This window comes from Lolium perenne, chromosome 2, assembly GCF_019359855.2.
Source record: "Lolium perenne isolate Kyuss_39 chromosome 2, Kyuss_2.0, whole genome shotgun sequence".
Lineage (NCBI taxonomy): Eukaryota > Viridiplantae > Streptophyta > Magnoliopsida > Poales > Poaceae > Lolium > Lolium perenne.
Window position 1 is genome coordinate 258433186 of NC_067245.2, and position 22510 is coordinate 258455695.

A 22510-nucleotide genomic window follows, 5' to 3' on the forward strand; every position below is an offset into this window, starting at 1 on the left:
ATTATTTTATCACTATCTGTAATGACAATATTAAGTACTCATGTGGTGATGAGATCTCTCTCTGTGACCTGCTATGTATGGATCACTTTTGCTATTATCAGTTTGGTTTTCAATGAATAGTTACTCAAACTTGAAAGTGGATTGGAATGTGCTTTGCTGGAATGTTAGAGGTCTAAATGATAAAGACAAGAGACTAGCAGTATACAACAAGATTGATGAGAGTAATTGTGCTATTATATGTTTGCAAGAAACCAAATGTGAAAATTTTGAGCACTCTTTCATCAGAACTTTTTGCCCTAAACGTTTTGATAGATTTGTGTTTGTGCCTTCCAATGGTGCTTCTGGGGGTATTATTGTTCTTTGGAACAGTAAGGTTTTCATGGGTACATTAATGGAAACAACTCATTCTGCTATCAGAATACAATTTGCTTCTGCTCACACTGCTGAAATTTGGAACCTGGTTACTGTTTATGGACCTTGTAGAGGAGTTATGAGGGATGAATTTGTTCAATGGCTATTTGATTTGGATATCCCTGTGCATGATAATTGGTTACTTCTTGGAGACTTTAATTTCATGAGATCAGTGGATAATAGGAACAAACCTGGGGCTGATATGGTAGACATCTTTCTCTTCAATAATATTATTAGTCATCTGGGTTTATTGGAGTTGCCTCTAAAAGGGAGAAGATTCACATGGTCAAACATGCAAGCTAATCCTCTTTTAGAGCAAATAGATTGGTTTTTTACAACTTGTGAGTGGACCTTGAGATTCCCTAATACAATGGTCTTTCCACTAGCAAAATCTGCCTCTGATCATACTCCTTGTGTGGTATCTATTTCTACCTCTATACCAAAGGAAAAGATTTTTAGATTTGAAAATATTTGGTTAGAGCAGCCAGGATTCATGGAGGTAGTTGCTAATGCTTGGAATCTGCCAGTTCACAAGAAGGGTGTGGCCTCAGTGCTAACTGCAAAATTTAAAAATCTTAGATATGCTCTGAAGAAATGGGGGAAAGGTCTGTCTCACCTGAAGATGCTTATTGATCAATGTAATAAAGTGATCTTATTTTTTGACAATTTGGAAGATTCCAGAGATCTGAATAGAGCTGAATTCAATTTTAGGAATATTGTCAAAACACATCTGAAGAAACTCCTCAGTATACAATCAAATTATTGGAAGAATAGATGTACAGTCAGATGGATTAAATTAGGAGGGGAAAATACCAAGTTTTTTCATGCAAAGGCCACTGAAAGATATAGGCATAATGTTATATCTGTAATAAAAGATGAACAAGGAAACCCTATGGTGGAGCATAATCAAAAAGCAAATGCACTGTGGACTTGTTATAGAAACAGAATGGGAGTTACTAATGAAACTGCAACACAAGCTAATATATCACATTTGATTACTCCAGTGGAAGGTTTGGGTACTTTGTCTAAGGAGTTCACCATAGAAGAAATTGAGGGAGTTCTGAAACATTTGAAAACTGATAGAGCTCCAGGGCCTGATGGTTTTAATGGAATGTTTGTCAAGAAATGCTGGCATATAATCAAGGATGATTTCATTAATTTATGTAGAGATTTTCACAAAGGACAAGCCCCCTTGGAGAGTATTAATAGCTCTTTCATAACCTTGATTCCAAAGAATTTGTCTCCAGAGACAGTGAATGATTTCAGACCGATTTCTTTAACAAATACATGTCTGAAATTTTTGACAAAATTAGCTGCCAATAGGTTACAGTTGCAAATCAAAAGTTGCATCCATGAAAATCAATATGGATTTATAAGAGGAAGAACCATTCAAGACTGTCTGGCTTGGACTTTTGAATATTTGCATCAATGTCATAAATCCAGGAGGAAAGTGATTTTGCTTAAATTAGACTTTGAAAAAGCTTTTGATACAATTGAGCATAAGGCTATCATCAAAATATTGGAACTTAAAGGGTTTGATTCAATTTTCATTCAATGGGTCAAAGAAATCCTGACTTCTGGTTCCTCTGCAATCCTCTTGAATGGTGTTCCTGGGAAAACTTTCTTATGCAGAAGAGGTGTCAGACAGGGAGATCCTCTCTCCCCTTTGTTGTATGTTCTTGGTGGTGATCTGTTGCAGAGTTATGTTAATTATGCTTTCAGAGAAGGAAGATTAAAGGCTCCAATTCCAAATAGAGGTAGTAATGATTACCCTATAGTGCAATATGCAGATGACACTATCATCATGTTGCCAGCTGAGGCAGATCAGTTGCAAGTCTTGAAAGAGCTACTACAGGAATATTCAGACTTTACTGGACTCAAATTCAATTATCACAAATCATCACTCATACCTATCAACATCTCACAAGCTGAAGCTGAGGTACTGTCATCACAAATACAGTGTTCTATTGCATCAATGCCCTTCCCATATCTTGGCATTCCTATGGGCACAACCAAGCCAACAATAAGAGATTTATCTCCATTAACTGATAGAATTGAAAGGAGACTTACTGCATCAGCCTCTTTCTTATCATATGGACAGGCTAATTCTGGTCAACTCTGTTTTGTCATCAATGCCTATTCATTATCTTAGTACACTAGTTATACCAGATGGGGCTATTGAGATCATTGATAAAGCTAGAAGGAATTGTCTATGGAGAAAGAAAAAAGATGATGATAAAGCACACTCTCTAGCTTCTTGGGAGATGATTTGCAAACCAAAAAATAAGGGTGGCTTGGGTATCATTAATCTCAAGGTTCAGAATAAATGTCTTATGTTGAAGCAGCTGCATAAATTTTATAACAATGTGGATCTCCCCTGGGTCAAGCTAATTCGGAATTCATATTATTATCAAGAAGTCCCACATGCAGTTACTACCTGTGGTTCCTTTTGGTGGAGGAATATCATGAAGCTAATTGATATCTATAGGAAAATGACACATTGCAAATTGGGGAATGGAGAGACAATTCTGTTTTGGGCAGATAATTGGAAAGATATAATATTTGATGAAAGTTCCCAAGACTTTTTTCTTTTGTCAAGGATAAACTTATATCGGTAAGGGAGGCACTACAGATCTCTGATCCTGCACAAGCTTTTCATCTTCCTTTATCAACTGAAGCTTCAGAGGAGTTAAAAATGTTACAAAGCATTTTGAGGGGTGTTGTCACTTCGGACAATAAGGATCAATGGATTATTACCTGTAACAAAAATGGAGATTTTGTTCCAAGTCAAATATACAGATTAACCTTCCAACATATTCACTCTCATTTTCCATCTCAATGGATCTGTAAGAGTAAGTGCACCTCAAAGCACAAATTTTTTGCTTGGTTAATTGTGCATGATCGTATTAATACGAAGGATATGCTCAGAAGAAGACACTGGAATGTTACCTCAGACCACAGTTGCGTCTTATGCAGTACTCATAATTTGGAGGATTGGTCACATTATTTTTTGAGTGTATGTTCAGTGTGAGAATATGGATATTTTTGCAAGTTAATTGGGTACAAGGTTCTGGACCAGAGATGTTAAAAGAGACAAAGAGACGATTCAAAGGCCCTTGTTTTACAGAGATTATAATTCTTGCATGTTGGAATATTTGGAAACAAAGGAACAATAAGATCTTTAGAAACATGCAACCAACTTTTAGGAGTTGGAAATCTGGTTTCATTTCAGATGTTACCCTTCTTAAACATAGGGTAAAGGAGAGCTCTGTAGATTTTTTGTCATCATGGATTGACAACTTGTTGTAATTAGTGGGTAGGTAGTGTACATATTTTTCTTTCTATCTTCTTGTACATATTTTTTTGATGTTGAGTAATAAAAGGCTGTGGGGGGCTCCCCTGCAGTAGTTAAGTTCAAAAAAAAAAACTGTAAACTCTCCACTTAAATAGGTTAGCTGATCTCCTTTTCCTCCTTCATTTGCATCGCACGGTTGAAAGGAAGGCAATCCACGAGGATGGTTCCTTGCCAATCCATCGCCAGAAAAATAGGGCATGCATTGGGCAGTTTTGTTGTCCACGGATCGCATGAATAGAGAGGAAAGAGGAGTTATCGCTGGGTATTTAATTTCGCACGGGAATTAAGGGAAGTTAATACTCCGGACTAGTATTGCCGAACAACCTGGAAAAGCTCTCCGGACATGTAAACCCGAACAGAGGGAGTATTCAAGAATAGCACGAACGACACAAAAACGTTACAAAAGAACATATATAAAAAGACTAGCCAATCAACTAAGGCATAGGAGGTGGAAGCATGCGATTATGCAGCCTCCCATGTTAGGTAATAAATTCTTGGCCGTATCCTCCAACCGTGCACACACCTCCGTAATGGGCCACGGTTCTCCAAGCTTTGAAACGACGGCCATAAATGAAGCAAAAGCATACACCCGTAGATGACCTGCATAAGAGAAGAACTTTTATCATTAAAAATCTTGTCATTTGTACAATCCTTTGCCGTGTGCCAGCAGAAAACGCACGGTAAAGAAGGTCTTTTGTCGTGCATTTTGGTAGAAGACACGACAAAGAAGGTCCTTTGCCGTGTGTTTGCAACTAGGCACAAGGCAAAGGAAATGCGGGAAATTCCTCCCATCCGCAGACCTTTAGGCGGGAAGAAATGGCGCCCGCGGAAAAATGGCGGTGACTTGGCCCTAATTTCTTTGCCGTGTGTCCGTTAGATGACACACGACAAAGGCGTGCCGCCATAACAGATCCGTCAATTGCGGCTAGAAACGACACGTGGTGCCGCTCTTTGCCGTGTGTTTGTTCGTTGCACTGCGTTTTTCTAGGATTTTGTTGTATCTGCTTCTTTGCCATGTGTTTCCTTGTATTTTGCCGTGTCTGAAATCTTTGCCATGAGCTTAAGTGTGCATGACAAAGGTTGTCTTTGCCATGTTCCGTGCTTCTTGGCGCACGACAAAGGTTCGGCCACATGGGAATGGAAGATTTTCCAGTAGTGCTTGATAGCAAGGGAAAAGGTGGGGTCCTCGTTGTAGTCTAGCCGCACATGCACCTCTGATACGTCTCCGACGTATCGATAATTTCTTATGTTCCATGCCACATTATTGATGATTTCTACATGTTATATGCACATTTTATGTCATATTTATGCGTTTTCTGGAACTAACCTATTGACGAGATGCCGAAAGGCCAGTTGCTGTTTTCTGCTGTTTTTGGTTTCAGAAATCCTAGTAACGAAATATTCTCGGAATCGGACGAAATCAACGCCCAGCATCCTATTTTTCCACGAAGCTTCCAGAACACCCGGGAAGGACCAGAGGGGGGCCACAGGCCACCCAGACCATAGGCCGGCGCGGCCCAGGCCCTGGCCGCGCCGCCCTATAGTGTGGTCGCCCCTTCGACCTTCTGACGCCGCCTCTTCGCCTATAAAAAGGTCCCTGACCTAAAACCACGATACGAAAAAGCCACGGTACGAGAAACCATCCAGAGCCGCCGCCATCGCGAAGCCAAGATCTGGGGGACAGGACTCTCTGTTCCGGCACGCTGCCGGGACGGGGAAGTGCCCCCGAAAGGCTCCTCCATCGACACCACCGCCATCTTCATCAACGCTGCTGTCTCCCATGAGGAGGGAGTAGTTCTCCATCGAGGCTCGGGGCCGTACCGGTAGCTATGTGGTTCATCTCTCTCCTTATGTACTTCAATACAATAATCTCATGAGCTGCCTTACATGATTGAGATTCATATGATGATGCTTGTAATCTAGATGTCGTTATGCTAGTCAAGTGAATTTTACTTATGTGATCTCCAGAGACTCCTTGTCCCACGTGTGTAAAGGTGACAGTGTGTGCATCGTGTGGGTCTCTTAGGCTATATTTCACAGAATACTTATTCACTGTTATGAATGGCATAGTGAAGTGCTTATTTATATCTCTTTATGATTGCAATGTGTTTTGTATCACAATTTATCTATGTGCTACTCTAGTGATGTTATTAAAGTAGTTTTATTCCTCCTGCACGGTGTAATGGTGACAGTTTGTGCATCCGTGTTAGTACTTGGCGTAGGCTATGATTATGATCTCTTGTAGATTATGAAGTTAACTATTGCTATGATGGTATTGATGTGATCTATTCCTCCTACATAGTGTGAAGGTGACAGTGTGCATGCTATGTTAGTACTTGGTTTAGTCGTATTGATCTTTCATGCACTCTAAAGTTATTTAAATATGAACATTGAATTGTGGAGCTTGTTAACTCCGGCATTGAGGGTTCGTGTAATCCTACGCAATGGTGTTCATCATCCAACAAGAGTGTAGAGTATGCATTTATCTATTCTGTTATGTGATCAATGTTGAGAGTGTCCACTAGTGAAAGTCTAATCCCTAGGCCTTGTTCCTAAATACTGCTATAGCTGCTTGTTTCTTGTTTCTTTGCGTTACTACGCTGCGTTACTACTGCTTGTTTCTTGTCCTGGGCAAAGCACTTTTGTGGTGCCGTTGCTACTGCTTATTCATACCACCTGTATTTCACTATCTCTTCGCCGAACTAGTGCACCTATTAGGTGTGTTGGGGACACAAGAGACTTCTTGCTTTGTGGTTGCAGGGTTGCATGAGAGGGATATCTTTGACCTCTTCCTCCCTGAGTTCGATAAACCTTGGGTGATCCACTTAAGGGAAACTTGCTGCTGTTCTACAAACCTCTGCTCTTGGAGGCCCAACACTGTCTACAAGAATAGAAGCACCCGTAGACATCAAGCTATTTTCTGGCACCGTTGCCGGGGAGGAAAGGTAAAAGGTACTCACACTCCGGATCTCGGCTACTAAGCTATTTTCCGGCGCCGTTGTAAGTACACGAAGCTATTTCCTTTAGATCCTGCAATTGCATCTTTTTGTTTCTTGTTTACACTAGTTTGGCATAATGGACAACAATGAGCTTCTTATTCTATTTCCTGATTTAAGACATGGATGGTTTGATCCAAAAATAAAAAACCCATGGAACATGTTAGCATGAATACTTTGAACACCATTGTTGCTAATGATATGGAAAATTCTAAGCTTGGGGAAGCTGGCTTTGATGAGCATGATCTTTTTAGTCCCCCAAGCATTGAGGAGAAAATTTACTTTGATGATACTTTGCCTCCTATTTATGATGATTATAATGATAGTAGTCTTTTGGTACCACCTGTTATGGAGGATAAATTTGATTATGATTACAATATGCCTCCTATATTTGATGATGAGAATAATAATGATAGCTACTTGGTTGAATTTGCTCCCACTACAACTAATAAAATTGACTATGCTTATGTTGGGAGTAGTAATAATTTTATGCATGAGACTCATGATAAGAATGCTTTATGTGATAGTTATATTGTTGAGTTTTCTCATGTTGCTACTGAAAGTTATTATGAGAGAGGAAAATATGGTTGTAGAAATTTTCATGTTACTAAAACACCTCTCTATGTGCTGAAATTTTTGAAGCTACACTTGTTTTATCTTTCTATGCTTGTTGCATTATGCTTCTTGAACTTGTTTATTTACAAGATTCCTTTTCATAGGAAGCATTTTAGACTTAAATGTGTTTTGAATTTGCCTCTTGATGCTCTCTTTTGCTTCAAATACTATTTCTTGCGAGTGCATCATTAAAACTGCTGAGCCCATCTTAATGGCTAAAAAGAAAGAACTTCTTGGGAGATAACCCATGTGTTATTTTGCTACAATACTTTGTTCTATATTTGTGTCTTGGAAGTTGTTTACTACTGTAGCAACCTCTCCTTATCTTAGTTTTGTGTTTTGTTGTGCCAAGTAAAGTCGTTGATAGTAAGGTTCATACTAGATTTGGATTACTGCGCAGAAACAGATTTCTTTTCTGTCACGAATCTGGGCAAAATTCTCTGTAGGTAACTCAGAAACTTATGCCAATTTACGTGAGTGATTCTCAGATATGTACGCAACTTTCATTAAATTTGAGCATTTTCATTTGAGCAAGTCTGGTGCCCTTTTAAAATTCGTCTTTACGGACTGTTCTGTTTTGACAGATTCTGCCTTTTATTTCGCATTGCCTCTTTTGCTATGTGGGATGGATTTCTTTGTTCCATTAAACTCCAGTAGCTTTGGGCGATGTCCAGAAGTGTTAAGAATGATTGTGTCACCTCTGAACATGTGAGTTTTTGATTATGCACTAACCCTCTAATGAGTTTGTTTCGAGTTTGGTGTGGAGGAAGTTTTTAAGGGTCAAGAGAGGAGGATGATATACTACGATCAAGAAGAGTGAAAAGTCTAAGCTTGGGGATGCCCCGGTGGTTCATCCCTGCATATTTCAAGAAGACTCAAGCATCTAAGCTTGGGGATGCCCAAGGCATCCCCTTCTTCATCGACAAATTATCAGGTTCCTTCTCTTGAAACTATATTTTTATTCGGTCACATCTTATGTACTTTACTTGGAGCGTCGGTTTGTTTTTGTTTTTATTTTGTTTGAATAAAATGGATCCTAGCATTCTTTGTGTGGGAGAGAGACACGCTCCGCTGTTGCATATGGACAAGTATGTCCTTAGTTTCTACTCATAGTATTCATGGCGAAGTTTCTTCTTCGTTAAATTGTTATATGGTTGGAATTGGAAAATGATACATGTAGTAATTGCTATAAATGTCTTGGGTAATGTGATACTTGGCAATTGTTGTGCTCATGTTTAAGCTCTTGCATCATATGCTTTGCACCCATTAATGAAGAAATACATAGAGCATGCTAAAATTTGGTTTGCATATTTGGTCTCTCTAGAGTCTAGATAATTTCTAGTATTGAGTTTGAACAACAAGGAAGACGGTGTAGAGTCTTATAATGTTTTCAATATGTATTTTATGTGAGTTTTGCTGCACCGCTTCATCCTTGTGTTTGTTTCAAATAGCCTTGCTAGCCTAAACCTTGTATCGAGAGGGAATACTTCTCATGCATCCAAAATACTTGAGCCAACCACTATGCCATTTGTGTCCACCATACCTACCTACTACATGGTATTTCCCCGCCATTCCAAAGTAAATTGCTTGAGTGCTACCTTTAAATTTCCATTCTTCTACCTTTACAATATATAGCTCATGGGACAAATAGCTTAAAAACTATTGTGGTATTGAATATGTACTTATGCACTTTATCTCTTATTAAGTTGCTCGTTGTGCGATAACCATGTTCACTGGGGACGCCATCAACTACTCTTTGTTGAATTTCATGTGAGTTGCTATGCATGTTCGTCTTGTCTGAAGTAAGAGCGATCTACCACCTTATGGTTAGAGCATGCATATTGTTAGAGAAGAACATTGGGCCGCTAACTAAAGCCATGATCCATGGTGGAAGTTTCAGTTTTGGACATATATCCTCAATCTCATATGAGAAAAATAATTGTTGCCACATGCTTATGCATAAAAGAGGAGTCCATTATCTGTTGTCTATGTTGTCCCGGTATGGATGTCTAAGTTGAGAATAATCAATAGCGAGAAATCCAATGCGAGCTTTCTCCTTAGACCTTTGTACAAAGGCATAGAGGTACCCCTTTGTGACACTTGGTTAAAACATGTGCATTGCGATAATCCCGGTAATCCAAGCTAATTAGGACAAGGTGCGGGCACTATTAGTATACTATGCATGAGGCTTGCAACTTGTAAGATATAATTTACATAATACATATGTTTTATTACTACCGTTGACAAAATTGTTTCTTGTTTTCAAAATCAAAGCTCTAGCACAAATATAGCAATCGATGCTTTCCTCTTTGAGGGACCATTCTTTTACTTTTATTGTTGAGTCAGTTCACCTATTTCTTTCCATCTCAAGAAGCAAACACTTGTGTGAACTGTGCATTGATTCCTACATACTTGCATATTGCATTTGTTATATTACTCTATGTTGACAATATCTATGAGATATACATGTTACAAGTTGAAAGCAACCGCAGAAACTTAATCTTCCATTGTGTTGCTTCAATGCCTTTACTATGAATTTATTGCTTTATGAGTTAACTCTTATGCAAGACTTATTGATGCTTGTCTTGAAGAACTATTCATGAAAGGTCTTTGCTATATGATTCATTTGTTTACTCATGTCATTACCATTGTCTTGAATTGCTGCATTCATTACATGTGTTTACAATAGTATGATCAAGGTTATGATGGCATGTCACTCCAGAAATTATCTTTGTTTATCGTTTACCTGCTCGGGACGAGCAGGAACTAAGCTTGGGGATGCTGATATGTCTCCGACGTATCGATAATTTCTTATGTTCCATGCCACATTATTGATGATTTCTACATGTTATATGCACATTTTATGTCATATTTATGCGTTTTCTGGAACTAACCTATTGACGAGATGCCGAAAGGCCAGTTGCTGTTTTCTGCTGTTTTTGGTTTCAGAAATCCTAGTAACGAAATATTCTCGGAATCGGACGAAATCAACGCCCAAAGATCCTATTTTTCCACGAAGCTTCCAGAACACCCGGGAAGGACCAGAGGGGGGCCACAGGCCACCCAGACCATAGGCCGGCGCGGCCCAGGCCCTGGCCGCGCCGCCCTATAGTGTGGTCGCCCCTTCGACCTTCTGACGCTGCCTCTTCACCTATAAAAAGGTCCCTGACCTAAAACCACGATACGGAAAAGCCACGGTAGGAGAAACCATCCAGAGCCGCCGCCATCGCGAAGCCAAGATCTGGGGGACAGGACTCTCTGTTCCAGCACGCTGCCGGGACGGGGAAGTGCCCCCGGAAGGCTCCTCCATCGACACCACCGCCATCTTCATCAACGCTGCTGTCACCCATGAGGAGGGAGTAGTTCTCCATCGAGGCTCGGGGCTGTACCGGTAGCTATGTGGTTCATCTCTCTCCTTATGTACTTCAATACAATAATCTCATGAGCTGCCTTACATGATTGAGATTCATATGATGATGCTTGTAATCTAGATGTCGTTATGCTAGTCAAGTGAATTTTACTTATGTGATCTCCGGAGACTCCTTGTCCCACGTGTGTAAAGGTGACAGTGTGTGCACCGTGTGGGTCTCTTAGGCTATATTTCACAGAATACTTATTCACTGTTATGAATGGCATAGTGAAGTGCTTATTTATATCTCTTTATGATTGCAATGTGTTTTGTATCACAATTTATCTATGTGCTACTCTAGTGATGTTATTAAAGTAGTTTTATTCCTCCTGCACGGTGTAATGGTGACAGTGTGTGCATCCGTGTTAGTACTTGGCGTAGGCTATGATTATGATCTCTTGTAGATTATGAAGTTAACTATTGCTATGATGGTATTGATGTGATCTATTCCTCCTACATAGTGTGAAGGTGACAGTGTGCATGCTATGTTAGTACTTGGTTTAGTCGTATTGATCTTTCATGCACTCTAAGGTTATTTAAATATGAACATTGAATTGTGGAGCTTGTTAACTCCGGCATTGAGGGTTCGTGTAATCCTACGCAATGGTGTTCATCATCCAACAAGAGTGTAGAGTATGCATTTATCTATTCTGTTATGTGATCAATGTTGAGAGTGTCCACTAGTGAAAGTCTAATCCCTAGGCCTTGTTCCTAAATACTGCTATAGCTGCTTGTTTACTGTTTTACTGCGTTACTACTGCTGCGTTACTACTGCTTGTTTACTGTCCTGGGCAAAGCACTTTTGTGGTGCCGTTGCTACTGCTTATTCATACCACCTGTATTTCACTATCTCTTCGCCGAACTAGTGCACCTATTAGGTGTGTTGGGGACACAAGAGACTTCTTGCTTTGTGGTTGCAGGGTTGCATGAGAGGGATATCTTTGACCTCTTCCTCCCTGAGTTCGATAAACCTTGGGTGATCCACTTAAGGGAAACTTGCTGCTGTTCTACAAACCTCTGCTCTTGGAGGCCCAACACTGTCTACAAGAATAGAAGCACCCGTAGACATCAAGCTATTTTCTGGCGCCGTTGCCGGGGAGGAAAGGTAAAAGGTACTCACACTCCGGATCTCGGCTACTAAGCTATTTTCCGGCACCGTTGTAAGTACACGAAGCTATTTCCTTTAGATCCTGCAATTGCATCTTTTTGTTTCTTGTTTACACTAGTTTGGCATAATGGACAACAATGAGCTTCTTATTCTATTTCCTGATTTAAGACATGGATGGTTTGATCCAAAAATAAAAAACCCATGGAACATGTTAGCATGAATACTTTGAACACCATTGTTGCTAATGATATGGAAAATTCTAAGCTTGGGGAAGCTGGCTTTGATGAGCATGATCTTTTTAGTCCCCCAAGCATTGAGGAGAAAATTTACTTTGATGATACTTTGCCTCCTATTTATGATGATTATAATGATAGTAGTCTTTTGGTACCACCTGTTATGGAGGATAAATTTGATTATGATTACAATATGCCTCCTATATTTGATGATGAGAATAATAATGATAGCTATTTTGTTGAATTTGCTCCCACTACAACTAATAAAATTGACTATGCTTATGTTGGGAGTAGTAATAATTTTATGCATGAGACTCATGATAAGAATGCTTTATGTGATAGTTATATTGTTGAGTTTGCTCATGTTGCTACTGAAAGTTATTATGAGAGAGGAAAATATGGTTGTAGAAATTTTCATGTTACTAAAACACCTCTCTATGTGCTGAAATTTTTGAAGCTACACTTGTTTTATCTTTCTATGCTTGTTGCATTATGCTTCTTGAACTTGTTTATTTACAAGATTTCTTTTCATAGGAAGCATTTTAGACTTAAATGTGTTTTGAATTTGCCTCTTGATGCTCTCTTTTGCTTCAAATACTATTTCTTGCGAGTGCATCATTAAAACTGCTGAGCCCATCTTAATGGCTAAAAAGAAAGAACTTCTTGGGAGATAACCCATGTGTTATTTTGCTACAATACTTTGTTCTATATTTGTGTCTTGGAAGTTGTTTACTACTGTAGCAACCTCTCCTTATCTTAGTTTTGTGTTTTGTTGTGCCAAGTAAAGTCGTTGATAGTAAGGTTCATACTAGATTTGGATTACTACGCAGAAACAGATTTCTTTTCTGTCAGGGCAAAATTCTCTGTAGGTAACTCAGAAACTTATGCCAATTTACGTGAGTGATCCTCAGATATGTACGCAACTTTCATTCAATTTGAGCATTTTCATTTGAGCAAGTCTGGTGCCCTTTTAAAATTCGTCTTTACGGTCTGTTCTGTTTTGACAGATTCTGCCTTTTATTTCGCATTGCCTCTTTTGCTATGTGGGATGGATTTCTTTGTTCCATTAAACTCCAGTAGCTTTGGGCGATGTCCAGAAGTGTTAAGAATGATTGTGTCACCTCTGAACATGTGAGTTTTTGATTATGCACTAACCCTCTAATGAGTTTGTTTCGAGTTTGGTGTGGAGGAAGTTTTTAAGGGTCAAGAGAGGAGGATGATATACTACGATCAAGAAGAGTGAAAAGTCTAAGCTTGGGGATGCCCCGGTGGTTCATCCCTGCATATTTCAAGAAGACTCAAGCATCTAAGCTTGGGGATGCCCAAGGCATCCCCTTCTTCATCGACAAATTATCAGGTTCCTTCTCTTGAAACTATATTTTTATTCGGTCACATCTTATGTACTTTAATTGGAGCATCGGTTTGTTTTTGTTTTTGTTTTGTTTGAATAAAATGGATCCTAGCATTCTTTGTGTGGGAGAGAGACACGCTCCACTGTTGCATATGGACAAGTATGTCCTTAGTTTCTACTCATAGTATTCATGGCGAAGTTTCTTCTTCGTTAAATTGTTATATGGTTGGAATTGGAAAATGATACATGTAGTAATTGCTATAAATGTCTTGGGTAATGTGATACTTGGCAATTGTTGTGCTCATGTTTAAGCTCTTGCATCATATGCTTTGCACCCATTAATGAAGAAATACATAGAGCATGCTAAAATTTGGTTTGCATATTTGGTCTCTCTAGAGTCTAGATAATTTCTAGTATTGAGTTTGAACAACAAGGAAGACGGTGTAGAGTCTTATAATGTTTTCAATATGTATTTTATGTGAGTTTTGCTGCACCGCTTCATCCTTGTGTTTGTTTCAAATAGCCTTGCTAGCCTAAACCTTGTATCGAGAGGGAATACTTCTCATGCATCCAAAATACTTGAGCCAACCACTATGCCATTTGTGTCCACCATACCTACCTACTACATGGTATTTCCCCGCCATTCCAAAGTAAATTGCTTGAGTGCTACCTTTAAATTTCCATTCTTCTACCTTTACAATATATAGCTCATGGGACAAATAGCTTAAAAACTATTGTGGTATTGAATATGTACTTATGCACTTTATCTCTTATTAAGTTGCTCGTTGTGCGATAACCATGTTCACTGGGGACGCCATCAAATACTCTTTGTTGAATTTCATGTGAGTTGCTATGCATGTTCGTCTTGTCTGAAGTAAGAGCGATCTACCACCTTATGGTTAGAGCATGCATATTGTTAGAGAAGAACATTGGGCCGCTAACTAAAGCCATGATCCATGGTGGAAGTTTCAGTTTTGGACATATATCCTCAATCTCATATGAGAAAAATAATTGTTGCCACATGCTTATGCATAAAAGAGGAGTCCATTATCTGTTGTCTATGTTGTCCCGGTATGGATGTCTAAGTTGAGAATAATCAATAGCGAGAAATCCAATGCGAGCTTTCTCCTTAGACCTTTGTACAGGCGGCATAGAGGTACCCCTTTGTGACACTTGGTTAAAACATGTGCATTGCGATAATCCCGGTAATCCAAGCTAATTAGGACAAGGTGCGGGCACTATTAGTATACTATGCATGAGGCTTGCAACTTGTAAGATATAATTTACATAATACATATGCTTTATTACTACCGTTGACAAAATTGTTTCTTGTTTTCAAAATCAAAGCTCTAGCACAAATATAGCAATCGATGCTTTCCTCTTTGAGGGACCATTCTTTTACTTTTATTGTTGAGTCAGTTCACCTATTTCTTTCCATCTCAAGAAGCAAACACTTGTGTGAACTGTGCATTGATTCCTACATACTTGCATATTGCATTTGTTATATTACTCTATGTTGACAATATCTATGAGATATACATGTTACAAGTTGAAAGCAACCGCAGAAACTTAATCTTCCATTGTGTTGCTTCAATGCCTTTACTATGAATTTATTGCTTTATGAGTTAACTCTTATGCAGGACTTATTGATGCTTGTCTTGAAGAACTATTCATGAAAGGTCTTTGCTATATGATTCATTTGTTTACTCATGTCATTACCATTGTCTTGAATTGCTGCATTCATTACATGTGTTTACAATAGTATGATCAAGGTTATGATGGCATGTCACTCCAGAAATTATCTTTGTTTATCGTTTACCTGCTCGGGACGAGCAGGAACTAAGCTTGGGGATGCTGATACGTCTCCGACGTATCGATAATTTCTTATGTTCCATGCCACATTATTGATGATTTCTACATGTTATATGCACATTTTATGTCATATTTATGCATTTTCTGGAACTAACCTATTGACGAGATGCCGAAAGGCCAGTTGCTGTTTTCTGCTGTTTTTGGTTTCAGAAATCCTAGTAACGAAATATTCTCGGAATCGAACGAAATCAACGCCCAGCATCCTATTTTTCCACGAAGCTTCCAGAACACCCGGGAAGGACCAGAGGGGGGCCACAGGCCACCCAGACCATAGGCCGGCGCGGCCCAGGCCCTGGCCGCGCCGCCCTATAGTGTGGTCGCCCCTTCGACCTTCTGACGCCGCCTCTTCGCCTATAAAAAGGTCCCTGACCTAAAACCACGATACGGAAAAGCCACGGTACGAGAAACCATCCAGAGCCGCCGCCAGCGCGAAGCCAAGATCTAGGGGACAGGACTCTCTGTTCCGGCACGCTGCCGGGACGGGGAAGTGCCCCCGGAAGGCTCCTCCATCGACACCACCGCCATCTTCATCAACGCTGCTGTCTCCCATGAGGAGGGAGTAGTTCTCCATCGAGGCTCGGGGCTGTACCGGTAGCTATGTGGTTCATCTCTCTCCTTATGTACTTCAATACAATAATCTCATGAGCTGCCTTACATGATTGAGATTCATATGATGATGCTTGTAATCTAGATGTCGTTATGCTAGTCAAGTGAATTTTACTTATGTGATCTCCGGAGACTCCTTGTCCCACGTGTGTAAAGGTGACAGTGTGTGCACCGTGTGGGTCTCTTAGGCTATATTTCACAGAATACTTATTCACTGTTATGAATGGCATAGTGAAGTGCTTATTTATATCTCTTTATGATTGCAATGTGTTTTGTATCACAATTTATCTATGTGCTACTCTAGTGATGTTATTAAAGTAGTTTTATTCCTCCTGCACGGTGTAATGGTGACAGTGTGTGCATCCGTGTTAGTACTTGGCGTAGGCTATGATTATGATCTCTTGTAGATTATGAAGTTAACTATTGCTATGATGTTATTGATGTGATCTATTCCTCCTACATAGTGTGAAGGTGACAGTGTGCATGCTATGTTAGTACTTGGTTTAGTCGTATTGATCTTTCATGCACTCTAAGGTTATTTAAATATGAACATTGAATTGTGGAGCTTGTTAACTCCGGCATTGAGGGTTCGTGTAATCCTACGCAATGGTGTTCATCATCCAACAAGAGTGTAGAGTATGCATTTATCTATTCTGTTATGTGATCAATGTTGAGAGTGTCCACTAGTGAAAGTCTAATCCCTAGGCCTTGTTCCTAAATACTGCTATCGCTGCTTGTTTCTTGTTTTATCTTTGCGTTACTACTGCTGCGTTACTACTGCTTGTTTACTGTCCTGGGCAAAGCACTTTTCTGGTGCCGTTGCTACTGCTTATTCATACCACCTGTATTTCACTATCTCTTCGCCGAACTAGTGCACCTATTAGGTGTGTTGGGGACACAAGAGACTTCTTGCTTTGTGGTTGCAGGGTTGCATGAGAGGGATATCTTTGACCTCTTCCTCCCTGAGTTCGATAAACCTTGGGTGATCCACTTAAGGGAAACTTGCTGCTGTTCTACAAACCTCTGCTCTTGGAGGCCCAACACTGTCTACAAGAATAGAAGCACCCGTAGACATCAACCTCCTACTTGACCACTTCCTCTGCAGCAGGAGCCTCGTCATCGTCATCAGTGGCCATTGCAAGTACGTTGTAGTCCTCACCGAGATGGAAGCTCCACACCTCCAAGGATGCCTGCCGTGCCTCATGCTCGTAGGAGAGGAAGGTGCGCCAGAAGTCCCGTTGGTGGTATGCGCGGTTGTACTGCAACGCCTGTGGAGCCATATCTCCACGACTAGCGCCAGCCCGCCAGTTGACGTTGGCTGCACCGGCACCTGATAACCCCCAAGTGCAGGGATCGCCGCAGTATAATTCTATAAGTATTCAAGTATCGAGCCCACAAGGAGCTGAAGGTAAACTATCTATTCTCTAAAACCCTATAACCCATTATATGGCCTTCCAAGCTAGGAGATATGGTGTGTGTATGTAGAGGTTTTTGCTAGAAACTAGAAGTGTTGAAACTAAAATGCAAAACCTAAAATGCAAGACAAGTAAAGTGCAATACAGTAAAATACAATGAGATGAAGGGAAGTGAAGTGGAGTAACTCACGAGAGCAAGTTTTCAGGCAAATTGTATTTCATTTGTGTGGTTGACATAATTAGTGAAACTCATTGTAGTTTTTTTAGTGTTTCTTCTAGAAAGGAGCCATAGATAGGTGTAGCCATGGACATGAGCAAGGACACCCCTACTGATTGATCCATTGGTATGAGCAAACAAAGGAATTATTAAGACTTGAAGTCCAACCACCGATGTAAGTTTAAAGGTCCCCATAATTGGACCCCCTGCTACCATGCATCTAAGAATCTGGACAAGCTTTATTCGCTCTCGGTATACCTCATCCTATCAACATGCAATGGTGACAACCTTATGCATCCCCCTGATACGTCTCCAACGTATCTATAATTTCTTATGTTTCATGCTTGTTTTATGACAATACCTACATGTTTTATTCATACTTTATAATGTTTTTATGCATTTTCTGGGACTAACCTATTAACAAGATGCCACAGTGCCAGTTCCTGTTTTCTGCTGTTTTTGATTTCAGAAAAGCTAGTTTACAAATATTCTTGGAATTGGACGAAACAAAAGCCCACGACCCTATTTTCCACGGAGTGTTCCAGAAGACCGAAGAAGAGTCGAGGAAGGCCAGCAGGGGGCCCACACCATAAGGCGGCGCGACAGTGGGGCCCCCCGCGCCGTGATGTGGGGAGGGATCCCCCTGGCTCCCCCGACTCTGCCCCTTCGCCTATTTATTCCTTCATCCTAGAAAACCCTAACACGGAGAGCCAGAGTACCAGAACAGTTCCAGAGACGCCGTCGCCGTAAACCCTATCTCGGGGGGTTCAGAAGATCTCCTCCGGCACCCTGCCGGAGAGGGGAATCATCACCGGAGGGCTCTACATCACCATGACCGTCTCCGGACTGATGCGTGAGCAGTTCATCCTTGGACTACGGGTCCATAGCAGTAGCTAGATGGTTGTCTTCTTCTATTGTGTCATCATGTTTAGATCTTGTGAGATGCCTATCATGATCAAGATCATCTATTTGTAATGCTACATGTTGCGTTTGTTGGGATCCGATGAATATGGAATACTATGTCAAGTTGATTATTGATCTATCATATATGTGTTATTTATGATCTTGCATGCTCTCCGTTGCTAGTAGAGGCTCTGGCCAAGTTGATACTTGTGACTTCAAGAGGGAGTATTTATGCTAGATAGTGGGTTCATGTCTCCATTGAATCTGGGGGAGTGACAGCAACCCCTAAGGTTGTGGATGTGCTGTTGCCACTAAGGATAAAACATCAATGCTTTGTCTAAAGATATTTGTATTTTTACATTACGCACAATACTTAATGCAATTGTCTGTTGTTTGCAACTTAATACTGGAAGGGGTGCGGATGCTAACCCGAAGGTGGACTCTTTAGGCATAGATGCATGCTGGATGGCGGTCTATGTTCTTTGTCGTAATGCCCTAAGTAAATCTCATAGTAGTCATCATGATATGTATGTGCATTGTTACGCCCTCTCTATTTGTCAATTTCCCAACTATAATTTGTTTACCCAACATGTTATTTATCTTATTGGAGAGACACCACTAGTGAACTGTGGACCCCGGTCCATTCTTTTACATCTGAAATATAACCTACTGCAATCATTGTTCTCTTTTGTTTTCTGCAAGCAAACATCATCTTCCACACCATACGTTTAATCCTTTGTTTTCAGCAAGCCGGTGAGATTGACAACCTCACTGTTAAGTTGGGGCAAAGTAGTTTGATTGTGTTGTGCAGGTTCCACGTTGGCACCGGAATCCCTGGTGTTGCGCCGCACTACACTCCTTCACCAACAACCTTCACGTGATCTTCATCTCCTACTGGTTCGATAATCTTGGTTTCTTACTGAGGGAAAACTCGCTGATGTACTCATCATACCTTCCTCTTGGGGTTCCCAACGGACGTGTGCTTTACCATCACAAGCACCCGCCTACATATGTGTGCACTCATATATCAGTACAAAAGATCATCATAGAAGATAACAAATACTTGTATGCAACCAACAACAAACTATATAACAATTGCCATAAACAATTCACTACTCAAACATCAATATAGAGATACAATATATCATGAGAAACAATATATTGCATCCACTACAACAAAATTGACATGTAAAGACGCTCAATTTAGATCCTAAAGATGCTTTATTTCGTCTCTAGGCTGTTGTAGAGTCGCTCCAAAAAAAGCGTCATAGAAACATCTCCTTATGCACCGTCTCAAAATCCGTTCAGACGTACTAAAGGCGTGTCTAGCTGAATTAAGACGCTCTCTAAAGCATGCTTATGTGCGTAGGGATGTAGTAGGATCTGACCATGAAGCTGCCTTATGTGACGTCTCTACCAGATGTTGAGACGCTTTGAGGCGTGCTAATGGAAGAAAATCATTTAATTTTTTTGAATATCTAACTTCTCTTGTATTGAAGGGAGAAAATACGTACATCATTCAAATCAACAGACTGTGTACTTCTTTGCAGGGAAATAAATGTAATATAGTATTAATCAACAGAAAATCGTCTTTACAACTGAATTGTACATATATGTAGAAGGGGGCAAAGTGAACATGAACAGAAAATACTTAAGTACACAAGTAATTCTAAATAGCTAGAATCTATCTAAACTTTTGCATGTACTTCAACACCAACGGGTCTTCGCAGCATCATGTAGATCTTTTCCTTCTGGTGTGAATCATCAAAAATTTGCAATAAAACTTTCTGCAGAAAAGAAAAGAAATATCACTGACATCACTTTAAAAAATATTATTACATTTACTTAGTTTTACAAACTGAAGGTGGATACCAACCATTTGCATCGCAGTTAGTAATTTATCTTGTAAGCATTAGGGTAATTACCGATCACCATACTTCTGCACAGAACAATCTAATTCAAGTTAGAAACAAAGGAATAATGTACATCAGTTTATAATATTCTGCAGAACTTATACCAGGCTAACACTAATAATGGTAGTTATAGCTGCAATTCATTTTAAGTTATTTTAAGATCAAAAGTACATACTTCCATTACTCATTAGCTTCGAAAAATAAGTACAGCCAACATGATGCAGCAATATCTTCATGATCCATGTTCAGATCGAACATTATCAATCCTCTTGTAGGCAGTATAACTTGAAGATTCGATTCATTTTATTAGAAGCCTATCAAGAAACAAGGGTTAGTGGCATTGATTGGAGATAATTTAAGGATAAACAAATGTGGGAAGGTACTTAAGAATCAGAACTATATAATTTATCCACAAGCCTTACACATCAGTCTCGATTATTTAAGTGATTTAACTTACATATTCAATAAGACATGAATAACTCAACCAAGGTCAAGGCAAAATTAACATGAAAATGTTAGCTAAAGAAATGGTCATCACTTTGCAAGTTGAATAGACTGTAGTTGTTGTCAACTTCTGCGTGTTGTACTTGGAAGGGTCCACAAACATCATATATGCAATACCTTAAAATACAGAAATAGTTCCAGCTTAGTAATTTACCGGTACATCCACTTGGTCTAAGTAAATCACAGCAAATGGACCCTTAGATAGATTACAAAAAAGGACACAAGTACTAAAAAAATATCATCGGTGCAAGTTCAAGTTCAAGAATATATGTAAATGCCAAAATGAAAAATGTGATACAAATCTGGGCGAGTCCTTTTTTTTTTGCGAGTACTAATTCAACTTTACATTAGTTATTGATATCACAAACTTCCGTTTTATCATGCTTAAATCATGAAATTGGTGCTTCCAGGTATTTAATTAGATCACACATTTGGCCACAACAACCTACAGATCAATTGTAGTCCCCGATATAGCAATAGTTTGAGTGATGCCTTTTTTCTGAGTCCACGGCATGTGAATAAAACTGTTTATTAAATCGACTGAACAAAAAGGCATGCAATACTATTTTTGCATCTGACAAGCGTTATCCCATTGACTGCAGTGTGCAGAGACGTACCAATCAAATAGATACATGTGAACGAGATTAGGTTAGTACGATAACATACCTGTAGAGCATGAACCACATGAAATTCCTGGCTATGGTCCGCCTTGGTCTTGTGGCGCGCGACGGGCCTCCTTGCACCGAGTCCGGCTGGATCGCACCTCTGCGCAACACGTCAACAAATTTCTCAAGCAGACGACCCTGTTATGACGAGGGGAGGAGAGATGCCGCTATTGCAGGGTTCACCGGAGAGTCGCTACCGGGGCTCGTGGGATCTAATGGCGGCGGCTCTAGGTTTCACAGATCTGGTCGTGGGTTATTGGTGGTAGACGGGAGAGGTAAATCTGGGTGTTCGCGAGGTGGAAAAAATTATATGAGGTGGGAACGGTGAATATTGTCACGGGGAGACGACCCCCCACGCGTCTTTACAATCGTCTTTATTCATGAGTTGGATATCTGTGTAAAGACGGATACAAAAGCGTCTAAAGTACGACGTCTCTACATGTCATTTTTCTTGTAGTGATCATACAACATGTTTCCCAAGAGATTACAAAGGGGAGGATGAAGAGTTGTTGTAGATGTTGATGAAGATGATGAATATGGTGCTGATGCCTTCACCGGAGGGGGGGGGGGGGGGGGTCGAGTCCACCGAAGGCGATTGTGGCAATGTTTCCCCCCTCCGATCTCCGTTGGTGGTGGCCTGCTGAGTCGTTGTTTCTGTGTTTTTTATATACGCTGCTGTCTTCTCTACGAACCCCCCCCCCCCCCCGGGTCGTATATATAGTAGTTTTTAGGGCAAGACAAGTCGGTTCGCGAAAAGATGAGACGAAACGGACAATCGAGGCCCGAAAGAGACCAGGTGGCGTGCCCAAAGGGGAGGGCGCGCCACCCCCTCTATTTCTCAGCCTGTTAATCTCCTGGTTTCTAACTTCAGCTCATATTGTTCGTCTCAAAAATTCCGAGGCGTGGCCCCTGAGCTTGCTCCTTTTGGAGTCCCGTA

The 22510-nt window shown here is 40.3% G+C and overlaps 1 long non-coding RNA gene across 1 annotated transcript; it reads right to left on the bottom strand.

Annotated features, from left to right (window-relative positions):
* Positions 1 to 20095: 20095 nt before the first annotated feature.
* LOC127335733 (uncharacterized) lies at positions 20096 to 21911 on the bottom strand. Its single transcript, XR_007872974.1, has 4 exons — positions 21575 to 21911; positions 20580 to 20718; positions 20368 to 20430; positions 20096 to 20278 (listed from the first exon to the last, which is right to left on the bottom strand). It is a non-coding gene; the product is annotated as an uncharacterized lncRNA (long non-coding RNA).
* Between the last annotated feature and the right edge of the window lie 599 nt (positions 21912 to 22510).